General features: G+C 36.1%; 1 pseudogene; it reads left to right on the forward strand.

Moving 5' to 3' along the window:
• The window catches only part of LOC101967229 (cell death-inducing p53-target protein 1 pseudogene), a 154,421-nt pseudogene extending 141,780 nt beyond the window's left edge, over window positions 1–12,641 (forward strand).
• Window positions 12,642–13,623: the final 982 nt, after the last annotated feature.

Genomic DNA, 13,623 nt, shown 5'->3' on the forward strand with positions numbered 1-13,623 from the left:
ATCATAGAATTTACAGGGAAATGAATGGCATTAGAGCAGATTATGCTAAGTGAAGCTAGCCAAGCCCTAAAAAACAAATGCCAAATGTCTTCTTTGATATAAAGAGAGCAACTAAGAACAGAACAGGAAGGAAGAGCATGAGGAAAAGACTAACAGTAAACAAAGACGAAGGGGGGGAGAGAAAGGGAGAGAGAAGGGAAAACATATGGAAATGGTAGGAGACCTTCAATGATACACAAAATTGTAAGAGGTTATGAGGGGCAAGGGGGAGGGAATGAAAAAGGGGAGAGAATTGAACAACAGCAGAGGAGGTAGAGAGGGAAGATGGGAGGGGAGGGGAGGGGAGGGGGGATAGTAGGGGATAGGAAAGGTAGCAGAATACAACAGTCACTAATATGCCATTATGTGAAAATGTGAGTGTATAACCGATGTGATTCTGCAATCTGTATTTGGGGTAAAAAATGGGAGTTCAAAACCCAATTGAGTCAAATGTATGAAAGATGATATATCATGAGCTCTGTAATGTTTTGAACAATCAATAAAAAAGAATATAAACTATGTCTTTGTGATCCCAAGACCTAGAAGGAATTCTTTTAAAAAAGTCTAAAACAAAAATCCAGTTCATGTTGCAAAATTGTAGCTCAAAGGAACAAAAGAAAGAAAAAAGAAAAAAAGAAAGAAAAGCAACAAAACAGAAAGACATGATATATTCAGTTACATAAACATGTAAATTGTGTGTGTGTTTGCATGCACACAGGTTTGCATGTGTATATCAGTAGTCATGTATAACATATCAGAAATAAGAATGTCCTTAACTAAATAAGAAAGAGATAAGCAACCCAAAAGCACCCAAGACATTTCAACACAATTAAAAATTATGCAAGACTTGCAGAGATACTACATAAGTAGAAACAACTGACAAACCTCTAAGTTTTTGCTGAATCAAATTAAAAATCAGAGGAATAAAAGATTTCATCTTATACATACATGAGATAGGCAAGAATATTAAAATCTGAAAATGTCAATTATTGGAAAAGACACAGAACAGCCAGAGCCTAATAAATAAACCATTTGTGTTGATGTAATAGAGTACAGAAAGCCGAGAAAACAATATGGCATTATCTAATAAATTTGAAGGTACACAAAGCACTTAGAAATTTCAATCCTGAGAATCTAGCCTAGAGAAGTTCTTGATTTTATGTATTTCAGGAATTCTGTTCAAGATTATTGATGACCTTCCATTTGAAGAAAATTGGAAAGAACATTATTATTCATTAAAGGAAGAATGAGTTAAAACTTCCACCTACATTCATAGACTAGAGTATGATAAAACATTAAAAATGAATGTCTTATCACTAAATGCACACAAAAACATAGTGGACTCTAAAAACTTGGTTAAGAGTGGGTTATAATTTACAGTACAATACAGGAAGCATAATTCCATCATAGACATATAAAATTGAATTATATATAGTTTAGGAACAAAATATGTAAAATTATGATAAAGAACAATGGAATCACGAACGAAAAATTTAGGGTAAATGTTTTCTATCAGAAAAGAATGTCAGGAACTAGTCAAGAAACAGAAGGGACTATAAGATTAGGTAATATTTTATTTCTAAACCCAGATTATATTCATTGAATCACTCTACTTTATGCTACTTATATTTTATAGTCTTTTGTATGTACAAAAAATTTAAGAAAAACAGAAATTCTAACACTTTCATCTCACATGTCTCGGGATTATCTGAGGCTCCTACTAGAGAAAAAGGGGGAGATGTTTACCCATCTGCACCAGAATTCCTGATGGTTCCCTGAGGGAATATTTTTAAACAAGATGTAAAATTTTGTTGCACCATATCCTTTCTTTTTCTACTGTTTTCTATAATTAATTCATTCTGATTAATTCCCCTTCAAAGATTTTTTGAAATTCTTTTCCTTCTTTTTAGTCCTCCTAAAGGACACAAGCTGGCATGAGACACACAAATGTTCTCTTGGCCCTGATCCACTTCCCTTTATTTCTCTCTGATAAATCCCTAACACTTTATTTTTTTCTGTTTCATATGTTCTTCTTATAATTACCAGTTCCTTTAAACATTATGTATTAAAAAGTACATGCTGAAAAACGTTTCAGTACAGGATAGCCTTTCAACACATGGTGCTGAAGTAATTGACAGAAACAAATATCCACAGAAACAAAATTCACAGAAAGAAAAGGAACACAACCTAAGTCTCACCTCCTGGAAAAACACTAATTCAAAATGGTAATGGACTTATGTAAAAAAGCATAAAACTATAAAACTTTCACAGAAAGATTTTTAAAGAGTTGAAGTTCTTCATGTTCTGAAGCTTCACAGAGTTCTTAAATTTCAAACTCCAAACAAAATCTGTAAAAGAAAAATGGATAAATGGGGCTTCTTCAAAGTTAAAAACTTTTGCTCTGAATGAGACAGTAAAGAGAGTGAAAAGGTAATTTACACTGTGATAAAAAAATATTTTCACAGATTATGTATATACATGTATGTGTGTGTGTGTGTGTGTGTGTGTGTGTGTGTGTGTAGAGAAAGAGATTGAGAGAGAGAGAATTCTTAGAACTCAACAATAGAAAACAAACAAGCCAATTAAAACATGGGTAAAGGACATATAAAAATTTCACACACACACACACACAAAAAAAAAACAAAAAACAAAAAACCAACAAACCCACAATGGACAAATCAGCACATTAAAATGCTAACAACATAATTAACCATTAGGAAAATGGAAATTATCATAGCACATCTCTGAGAATGTCTAAAATTAAAAACAAAACAAAAAAAATGTGACAGCACCAACTGCTGTCAAGGATGCAGAAAGATCAAATAAAAAATACATTGTTAGTGGGAGTATAGAATAGTATTGTTACTTTGGAAAATAGTTTGGTAATTTCTTTAAAATAATAAACATATGATTTCTATGTGACCTAATAATTACACTCAGGGTCAAAGAACCCCAAAATATGAAGATGAATTCACACACAAAATCATGTGCATAAAACGCAGCAACTTCCTTAATAATCATCCCAAATGGGAAAAAAAAAATTAGAGAGGTCAGCATGTGAATAATAGGTCCAATATTATTTTTTAATAATATCTATGTAAAACAAACACTGAAACTTACATGGATTTTACTGAGTGAAAAAAGTCAGGAATGATTCCACTTATGTAACGGTCTTTGAATGAAAAAAAAAAATTGTAGAAGCGGAAAAAGTCTAGTGATTTCAAGGGGATAAGATCTGAGGGCAAGAAAGAAGTGGGCCTGGCTATTAAAGGCAGCAAGAGGGATCTTGTGGTGAAGGTAACATTCTTCATCTTTACTGCATCAATGTCAATATTCTGATTGTGATTTTGCATTATGGTTTTTTTGTGATGCTACCCTTGGGCAAAACAGAATAAAGGGCATAGGGTCTCTCTACATTATTTCTTACAACTTGGGAAATCTACATTTACTTGTAAAAGAAGAAAGTTAAATTTAAAAAAGATGAAATCATGTGCTGATAGATAATAATTGAATTAGGTCCAGCAAAATATCTACATCTGACATTAGAACATCTACTTATTGAAAGGATAGTTTTATTCCCTTTATGTTTTTGAAGAAGCATAACTCATCAAACTTATTTAATTAATAAAATTACATTTATTTTCTTTTATTCATCATCATTATTCCTTCCTTATTCACTTTCAATTAATGGTTTATCTTAACTGCTATAAGAGACTTTAGTCAGTAATGTAGTCTATTTCCCTGGGAAATCTAAGGCACATCTCCCCAAACTTTAGTGAACATAAGAATTAACTGGAGAGTTTGTGAAATCATAGACTACTGGGTCCTACCCCTGGACTGTCTGAATCAGAAGTTGTGGGCTTTGCCTGAGAATTTGAATGTCTAATATGTTTCCAGGTGTTGGTGATTGTGATGCATGCAAGGTGTTAGTCAGTAGACAACGTTTTAAGTTGGACTCTTTCTTAGTCCTGAATTATGAATGTTCCATAAGACTCACACAGTTCATGGTAGGTAAGCACTGTTTCCAATAATTACATTCTCTATCATTACTGCACCCAGAATTCTGATGCTGTTCTCTTATTGTTGCTTTGCAATAATTATTATATAATGCTTTTTATCTCCACTGAGTGGAATAATATACTATAAACTAGAATTTCCACTTCTATAGCACACATCACTCCAGGAGCTAGCCAAAGTTTATGAAAAATTCCAGGGCTGAGTTTACCATTTGAATTTTAGTTTAAAAACATAAAAGCACTTGAAGCCTTTCATAAGGAGTATTGCTTGTCATAAGATGACTTTCAAACCCAGCATATGCACACCCACACAGGAACATTCTCTTGCACAAAATCACCCTTAACTATAAGGAAGCATATAAGTCTTGTGCTTAGAATTATGAAAATAAAAAGGTAATATTATTTTCCCATTATTCCATAGCAGTAGATTCAAAATTCCAAATATATAACATTGCCATCTAATGGGTAATCTGCAAAGAAAATATAGAAATAATAATTAAAATATGCTTTTGCTATTCTACTTATGCTATGAATCAAAAGTAAAAAAAATATTAGATCTAAAAATTGCTCAAGAATAGGATATTAACTTTTCTTATATAAAAAATGGTGATACATCACAAATGAATGATATATCACAAACGAATGGGTTTTCCAAATATTCTCCTTTTTTCAGTAAACCTATTTTTTCTCTTTTTAAGAAAACCAAAGGGGACAAAAGTTTACCTTTTAAATGATTCCTTAAACTAAAAATTCATTGTCAAGAAAAATATTTAATCATTAATAGCATATTAATCAAATAAAGTTTATAGAAATTTTTTAAAAATAAAGAAATACTCTTGTACAGAGATTTTATTAAAATAAAATTTAAAAAATGAAGATGATATCCCATTAATAATCACAGTATCAGTTGATGGATGTTGTAAGCAAATATATCAGTTTTATTCTCAAAACTTTGATTTCAACAATGTTTTAGTTACTTTTCCAATTTAACAGTCATAGTTGAACGCTTTTCTCTAAATTGGAGTTTCCTTCCTTAATGAGGACAAAAGTTGGTTTCAGCTGGAAATTTCTTTCAATCAAAACAACCCACAATTCAAGGTTTCTCAGAAATTTCCTCACTTATTTCTAATGTACTGAGTTTAAATCATTCTTTTATTTTTCACAGTCTCAATTTTGTGTAATGTATTTCATGAAAATATATTTTTTGCAGTAATTCTTCCACCACACCCAGATTCCCTTCAGCCTTAGAAAATAAATTCTTCAGAATGTTCATATTTCTTGGTATGTATTTTTTAGCAGTGTATATAAATATAAAGGAATATCTAAAATTGTATTGAATTTAAGCTTGCTGGGTAATTACCAAATCTTATATGCTTTAAAATATTTTGGGTTTCATTTTTCCTTTATCAATAGGAAAAGAAATGCAGAACAATGTTATAAGATGGAAGTGGGAAGAAAAAGGGGGAAAAGGAAAACTATTTTTAAAACACTGTAAATGCAATTTAATAACTGGGACTAACTTGGCTCTCTCTCTCTCTCTCTCTCTCTCTCTCTCTCTCTCTCTCTCTCTCTCTCTCTCTCACACACACACACACACACACACACACACACTTTCTTTCTTCCCTAGCTTTCTCTCTCTCTCTCTCACTTTTATTACCTCTCTCACTCTCTTTCTCACTTTGCTCTTGCTCTCTCTCACTTTGCTCTCTCCCTCTCTCTCTCTTTGCTCTCTCCCTTTCTTTCTCTCTTCTTTCTTTCCCTTCTCTCTCTGTCTCTCTCTCTTTTTTACCTTCCTTCCCTGTTAATCAGACACTGTCACTATAAAGATCTCTTGGTTGCAAAAAACAAACAAACAAACAAAAAACTGGGAATAACTTGGAACAATTTGATTGGCATGTACCCTATGTCAAGTCACACCTTCCATAATTTTTATATGTATATTCCTAGTGTATGTTCCCAGAAGTGAAATTGCCAATTTGAAGACCATGCTTTTTTTTTTTAAGTTTGATTGATACTGCAAAAAACATCTATTGAAAAAAAACAAAAACCAATAATGTAATGTTGGTTGATGTTGCAGAAAATGGGAAACCCAGAAACCACAGTGCCTATATTGCCCTTGTTATGAGAAAGTCCATATTTTGATATTTATGTATCATCCCCATCTCTACCTCAACAACCATTACATACAGGTACCCATCATGACATTTCTGGCATGGCCAATGATGAGGGTTTGCAAGCTTCAAGTAACAAAGTCAAAATTTTTCTATTTGGTTGTTCAGTGAACTTGTCCTGGAGGATGCTTTCTGATAGGTGATAAAATCTTTACACTTCACATCTATGCCTATGTATTTAAAGATATACTTCTTTTTGTATCAGATCCACTAATCCTTTTGCTATCTGGTTCCCGAGAACATGGCCAAGCTATAGGCCATTTCTCAAGCATCTGCATACATTCTCACCTCAGAGACATTTCTTTTTCCATCCTAAGTGGATGACCAGTTATCTCAACTCATCTGTTTTGGTGCACATCTACATACGAAGTGAAGTACTTCCAAGACAAACTTGGGCTTTTCTGTTTTCAGCATGATAAGTGACTCTCATATGACCATAACTGTAAGCTGAGGAAAGAAAACCATGGAGTAATACATGGGTTTGATCCACCTGATCATGCAACTTACTTGTGATATATAGTCCTTTCTAGGTTCAATCATGGGTATTCCATTTTAAATACATGACAGACTGCTGCTAGGCATGTACAAATTTAGGACTTGGTGGGCTGACAGAACCCAGCACATGACTATGAGTTCTCTTTACATAGTTACTTAGTATACTTTGGTTAAGATTTTAATCTCTATCATTGGCCTCAGGCTCAATGCTTAACTTACAGCTTACTGCTTTTAGTTGTGAGATATATTATCTCGAGGACCTAAAGAGGCTCATGTGGAACAGTGATTCCTTCATTGTGTTAAAGGATGCAAGATGCAACTATTTATCTTTGACTCTGGAGTGTTTATATCAGAATATTCTTGATCACTGGATGTCTAAAATCTACTAATGTTGCAAGTGCCTGTATCTTCATAAAGTGTATCTTCCACTGTGAAATGCACATATTTCATAGTGACCCCAGTACACTAGCCACATTATTTCTCATCCTGTCTAATTAGCATAATGGGACCAATAAGATGAATCTATGGAAATGGTAATTTGGTTCATACCACTTTAGATAAAATTATAAAAATGAAAGTAGGACAGTTAACCCTAGAAAAAACTGAAAATGAATACTTATGTCTATCCTATGTGAAGGTGAACAGTTTCTGCTATCTTTTTATACTTTAAATGGAAAAGACTCCATTCACCAAAGTATAGAAATGTACCACAGAGTAGAGACCTTACAAATCTGCTCTAGGAATGATACTACGTCTGGCATGTTACCAGCATTGGAAGTCTTGATTGAGTTGAGGAAGGAGTAGGACAGCAATTACCCAAGAAATAACTAGCTATTTCTTCAGAAGCCACACTGGAGAATTAATTAGAGATATGACAGCAACCCTTCATCCTATGATATTTTTAATGATATCACTGAAATCTACCATTCCCATCCTTCAGAATATGATGTGGCCTTTTTTTTGTTTCTGTCTGGGCTGGCAGAGAGAAATTTCAGAGGTTTCCATGAACTTCTTTATCAAGTGCCATAATAACTCTTACTCTATTATCAGGGGAACCTAAAAAATTCCCATGCTCTAACTGACACTAAAACCCCTGTGAATCTCTGAACCATAGAATGTAAGTTCTTTCTTTGCTTAGTCTCTAGAATATAGGGTCTTATCTCTTCTAGCAAGGAGAGCTGCTATCTTATTATATCAGAGAATTCAAGAACTCAAGATATCTTTCAAATGACTAATCACAAACCTCAGGATTACTCTTCTTTCCTATCAAAGACCAGAGTAAAGTCAGGTCCTGACTAAAGAATAGAACAGGAATCAGCAAACTTTTTTTTCAAAGTGTTAGATAATTAGTGTTTTCAACTTTGCAGTCTGTTTGATTTCTGTGGTATCTGTTCAACTCTGCCAGTGTAGCATGAAAACAGCCATGAAAACCATGCTAATGAATGGTAAAGCTTGAATTCCAAAAAAGTAGGTTGTTGGATGGTTTTGACCACTGGACTACAACTTAATGAGCCTTAAAAAATATTCTTGCCAGGGATGTGAATTAAATTTTACCTTAGTAAATTTCACACATTATTAAATATTGGACTTTATTACTAGTGTAAATAAAGCTTCCAGCTACAAAAAAAAGAGAGAGAAAGAGAGAGAGAGTTTCTTTACACACTGCTGTGAGATCATTCTGTCCTTATAGTGTGTTTTAAATTGATAGTTGACTAAACAAAATCTCTCCTTATTTTTTTTTCTTGAAGATGCCTTTTGTGGATAAGAAAAAATCAATCAAATCTTCTATTGTTATGATTATCATTGCCCTCTTACCTTTCAAGTTTTAGAGCTATTCCCTAAGGCATTGGTGAAGGCGATCGATCCCCCACTCACTGTCTTGACAGGGTCACAGTGAGGATGAATGCTGGCAAAGCCACGCTGGTTGGTGGGTAACCGAAACCATGAGACCCTTTTTTTTTTGTAATTGGGACTTTGCATTTTCATGCTTATGTTTCTCACAGGAGGCATGAGTATGTTAAATGCCAAACAAATTAAATTTCAGATGGCTAGAACATAACAGGTAGTTCATGCCTTGGAGGCTGTTCTACTACCCCTCAGCATATCTAGGACAAAGTAAAAGGCTATTCTTCTATCTTAGTACATTGTGGACAAACCTAATAACGGACAAAAATAATCCTCTGATAGGTCATGAGAACTAGTGCACCTTGACTGAGAAACAAACTCTTTGAGAACTAGTGCACCTTAACTGAGAAACAAACTCTTTGAGAAAGCAGCTCAACCAGTTTTATGAGAATAAATTTAGGAATTAATTAAAATAGCTTTATAAGACACAGTTTTAGAAAAATGTTAGAAATATCATTTTATTTAGATTCTTAAGTTTAGAAATTCTTAAGTCTTTAGTTGTATAGGTTTCTGATATGTTTTAAGGATGATTCATAAACTTTAGGATATTTTAAATATAAGATTTAAAGGGACTTTTTTAGATGGGAATTTTAAATTAGAAATAAAGTACAAGTGTACTTTAGGTTAATGATTGGTTAGGAGACTTAGAGTCTGGCTACGTAGTTTGGCATTAGTTAATAAGAAAATAACATATCTTGGGAAAAATAGTAAATCTTGGGAAAATCTGAAGGGTGTAAATTGGTGACATGTTTTATTGATGATTCTGTACTTTTGATGATTATATGGCTGGGGGTCATATCCTGGAAGGATGTAGATTGGTGTGCCCTCAATCATGGTTAAGGAAATGTCATGTCTTGGCAAAGTTTTAAATTATATAATTAATGACGTATTGTGAATCTATAATGATGAGAAAAATTGTAATAAAAGGGGACCCAGAGAAAGCTGCTTTAGCTCTCTCTCTCTGGAGATTGCTCGAACGGAACGACTCCTGTCTCATCTTTTCGCCGACGCCACTCATCCTTCAGGACTCCCTGGACCCCGCTGGGGCAGGACCCCGGCAAAGCATGTTCCTTTTCCAGTATTCTGCAAGTACAAAAAGTTTTGTAATCTTAGTGCTGTATCAAGCTAAGGAATCCACCAGCAGGTTTCTTGATCAATTCCAGATTTCTTATCAGAGTGTCTGTTCAATATTCCTCCAAAAGTGTTTAGCTGCATGGAATTTATTCAGGTAGTAGTAATAGAAAGCTTGTGAGGTGAACCAAGGAGGAAGTGAGACAAAAGTAAGAAGATCATTGAAGATAGCAATAATGACCAACATGTGGTTATTATAGCTTAATTTTGATAGATGCCACTGAAGACTAAGTGGAACACATTTCAGAATTGCCTCAATCATGGGACCAGAAGCTGGGATACTCTCCACCAGCTGCAGTCTCTCATTGGTGGAAGGTTAGTTGTGGTTATTAAAGTAGCTCCTCCAGGAATCTCTGCAGTATTCCCTAATGGAAAGAGAACACCCTGGGCAGGGAGATGCAGGGAGCTATTGATCTGTGTAGAAACCATATGCTGCATCTCCTGGGAAGCTGAGCTGATAGCCCATTGACTGAGAATCGCTCACGGGAACCACTATGTGAAGGTAACATGTGAGATGAACTGATCCTTGGAAACACATGGAAGGAACAATAAATTAATGTTAAAGGGATAGTTGCAAGCACCGTTTCAGTAATATAAAATATGTAGTGAATAAATTAAAATGTCATGGTGGGAGGCTAAATAGATGGATATTGGGCTCTCTGCCTGGATACCTTTATTTTGGTGATCTAGGCAGGAAGTCATATCCTCCAAAGACCACCAGGAGAACATTTGCATTTGAACAAGCTGTGTTTATTGTTCATTTCAGCAAAGGAGACCATACAACATGGAAAACCATAGGCCATCTCAGCAAGAGGGAGTTCAAAATGACTTATGCTAGGATGTGGGCTTGTATTTGGTAGTTTGAGAAGGGATTTAAAATAGCAACTTTTCTCTGGATGAAATGTTAACACAAAGCAGGAGCCACACTATGATTAAATATCTTAATAAATCTTATATAAGAATGTGGAAGATTAGACTTGAGCTAAACTGTAATTGATAAAGAAGCACCAGCCACTCATATTGCCTAGGAGAGGGAATATATAGTATTTTGTGGCTTGTACAATGTTCATGTACAGTTTGTTCAGATATGAATAGATATTAGTTTCCCATCATCTAAAATGCTTACTTTCCTTTCAAAACAAAATAATATTTTATGAAAATAATGCTTGACCTTCTCTTATTCAATAGCATTAAAATGTAAAAGAAAAATAATAGATAAAAATAAATTATATTAGTCATTAACTTATCCCATTAATAAAATGAGATTGTTTTACTCCTACATTTAAATTAGAAGAGATTATTGAAAAGACAAGTAAGAATTTTCATTGTCTAAAGTTTAATTTTCTAAATGAAGAGTTGATCAGAGATAACAAATCATAATTTCTAAATCATTTAATAAAAATCAATCATGTTTTTACTTTATTCACTAAATACATTAGTAAATAAAATGCACCTAATAATACACTAATATATTTTGGATACAGTTTAAATTTCAAATATACCTTTAGAATTTCTGGAAAACTTAATACTTGACATGTTTTTTAAACTAAACAGATTAGCCCATTCCTCAACTAATTCAGTTACTTGATATTGGGTTTTATAATAAGAAGCCAAATCCAAGGTAGAGGTTAGTAATAGAGGAAGGTAAGTGGAAATCATATATCAGTTTTTTTTTTTTAATGAAATGTCAACAGCAGAATGCAACTCAGAAGGGAACACCACCTTGACATTCACCCCAGCCCAGCTAACACTCTGAAAGTTTCATATAAACATGTTCCCTTCCTTCCATTGATGCTTCAGACATAAGAGTGAAGTGGTACAGCTATGGGTCTTCTCTGCGACAGTCACTTACTACTGCACTGGCTGCTAGACCTGGCCAGGGAAGACCTTTCTTCATTGATCACTGCTACATAATGAGATTTAGTGCCCAATGGAGATCTGTTGTGAAAAATAAATAATGGTAAATAATAAGCAATGCAGATTACACAGAAGTACATTTCACTGCTTTTCAGTAAAAAAAAAAAATGATCAACAGGAACTTAGAGTTTTAGTAGTTCTACCAATCACACATTTATGTGATCCAATGGCAAAATCTTGGTGTTGATATACCCATGTTATCTATTTATTGCAGAAAAAGCTAAAGCCTTTTGTTTTACGTGGCATTCTGGGTTGAGGACATTTGAAATCATTTCTAGGCCTACCGTTGTATAAGTCTAAAAGAACAAGAATGGCTTCTGGTAGAGGACACCAGGCATGTGGGAGGCTCCAGGTCCTACAGGCCGTCAGGCACATGGGGGCAGCTGTGCGCAGAACCTGCTGGCTGGGAAGTTCCTCCAAAGACCAGGTCCAATCCGGGCCATCACTGTGACCCATGACCTTGGGCGCCAGGTTTCAGAGCTCCCCAGAGCCCTGTCCATCCTGGCCAGTAGCTGAAGGACCTTTACCCACTTCCTTTCTCTGAGTTTCAGGGATTTGAGGTCCATGATAAGCAGCAAAGTTGTTTAATAAGCCACCCCTTCCTTATCCTGGGGACCCTACAATCCAGCTTCTGGAGGAGAAGAGTGGAGCCCCAGCCACCCCAGGCTGTACTTCCCTAGCTGTTATGCAGCCCCTACCAGGCATGCCACTGCTCCCTGAAGACATTGGCCTCCCATCTTATGATGCATCCGTGCAGACTACATGTCCCCACTGCTAGCAGGCCATCACCACCAAGATCTCCTATGAGGTTGGCCTGCTAAACCTCAGCCTGGGTTTCTTCTGCTGCTTCATGGGCTGTGATCTGGGCTGCTGCATGATCCCCTGCCTCATCCGTGACTTCAAGGATGTGAAACACAGGTATTCTAGCTGTAAAATCTACATTGACACATACAAGTGCTTGTGCTAACAGAGCTGAACTCCAACTCCCCAACCTATCAGTGGCCCCTCCCTATGCCTCACTCCCTGTGCTCAGTGGTCTTTTCTCCTCCACTTGGGGTTGCAAGCTGTGCCGCCATGCCCTCGAAGTCCTGTCCTCTTCTTGCCCTACCTTAAGCATCTGACTCTTTCAGCAAAAATTCTGTGAGTTTTAAAGGCCAAGGACAAGCAGTGGCAGAGGAATAGTACTGAGCTTCTGTGTTGCTGGTTTGCTTGGTGTTTTCTGATTCAGAATATAAGCTAGAAAGGGTCTCTTACTTGGATCCTCACTTGTCTATTTCCATCCAAGGTCCAGGCTGGGTCCTGACTCTCTCTGAGGCCAAAAGCAGCTGAAACAATTCCCATCCTGGGGGCCTGCAGTAGAGACTCTGCAGTGGAGTGTCTGACCTGCTGGGCTGGAAGTAGGGCATCATCTGGACCCAAGCAGAACAGGGTCATAAGGCCTGGGTTTGTTGTGGGGTATGCTGCACCTCTGGTGTGCCAGACAGGCATGTCAGAATCAATGATTGCCAACTCTGACCCTCAGCACTCAGATATGGAATCCCAGGACATCCCTCTGTCCAAATGCCCAAAGTAGGAAGGATGCTGGGTACGTCGTGGCCCTGGTAACCAAGAGCAGCTCATCCTTTTGCCACCCTCTTTGAGTTGGTGTGCAGACCCCCTTTCTGGCCATGACTCTGTGAACCCCTATTTTTCTGGGGCTAGAAGGAACATTCATGAGTCTAGCCTATCCTCTCTAACCTGTGTCCTCACTGTGTGTGGTTGCCACCTCTATTCAGTGGCTGCTGTGTTGCAGCTAGGACAGAGGCAGGTAGGAAGTGCTTATAGAAGTGCTGGGATTTACAGCACCTTCAGCCTTGGTTCTCTTCCTGGAAAGCACTAGGCCCTTTGCCCCAGCTGACTTACTGTTTCTCTACCTACACCCTCTTTGGGTGGGATGTGGCAATGGGCTA

This window comes from Ictidomys tridecemlineatus, chromosome 7, assembly GCF_052094955.1.
Source record: "Ictidomys tridecemlineatus isolate mIctTri1 chromosome 7, mIctTri1.hap1, whole genome shotgun sequence".
Lineage (NCBI taxonomy): Eukaryota > Metazoa > Chordata > Mammalia > Rodentia > Sciuridae > Ictidomys > Ictidomys tridecemlineatus.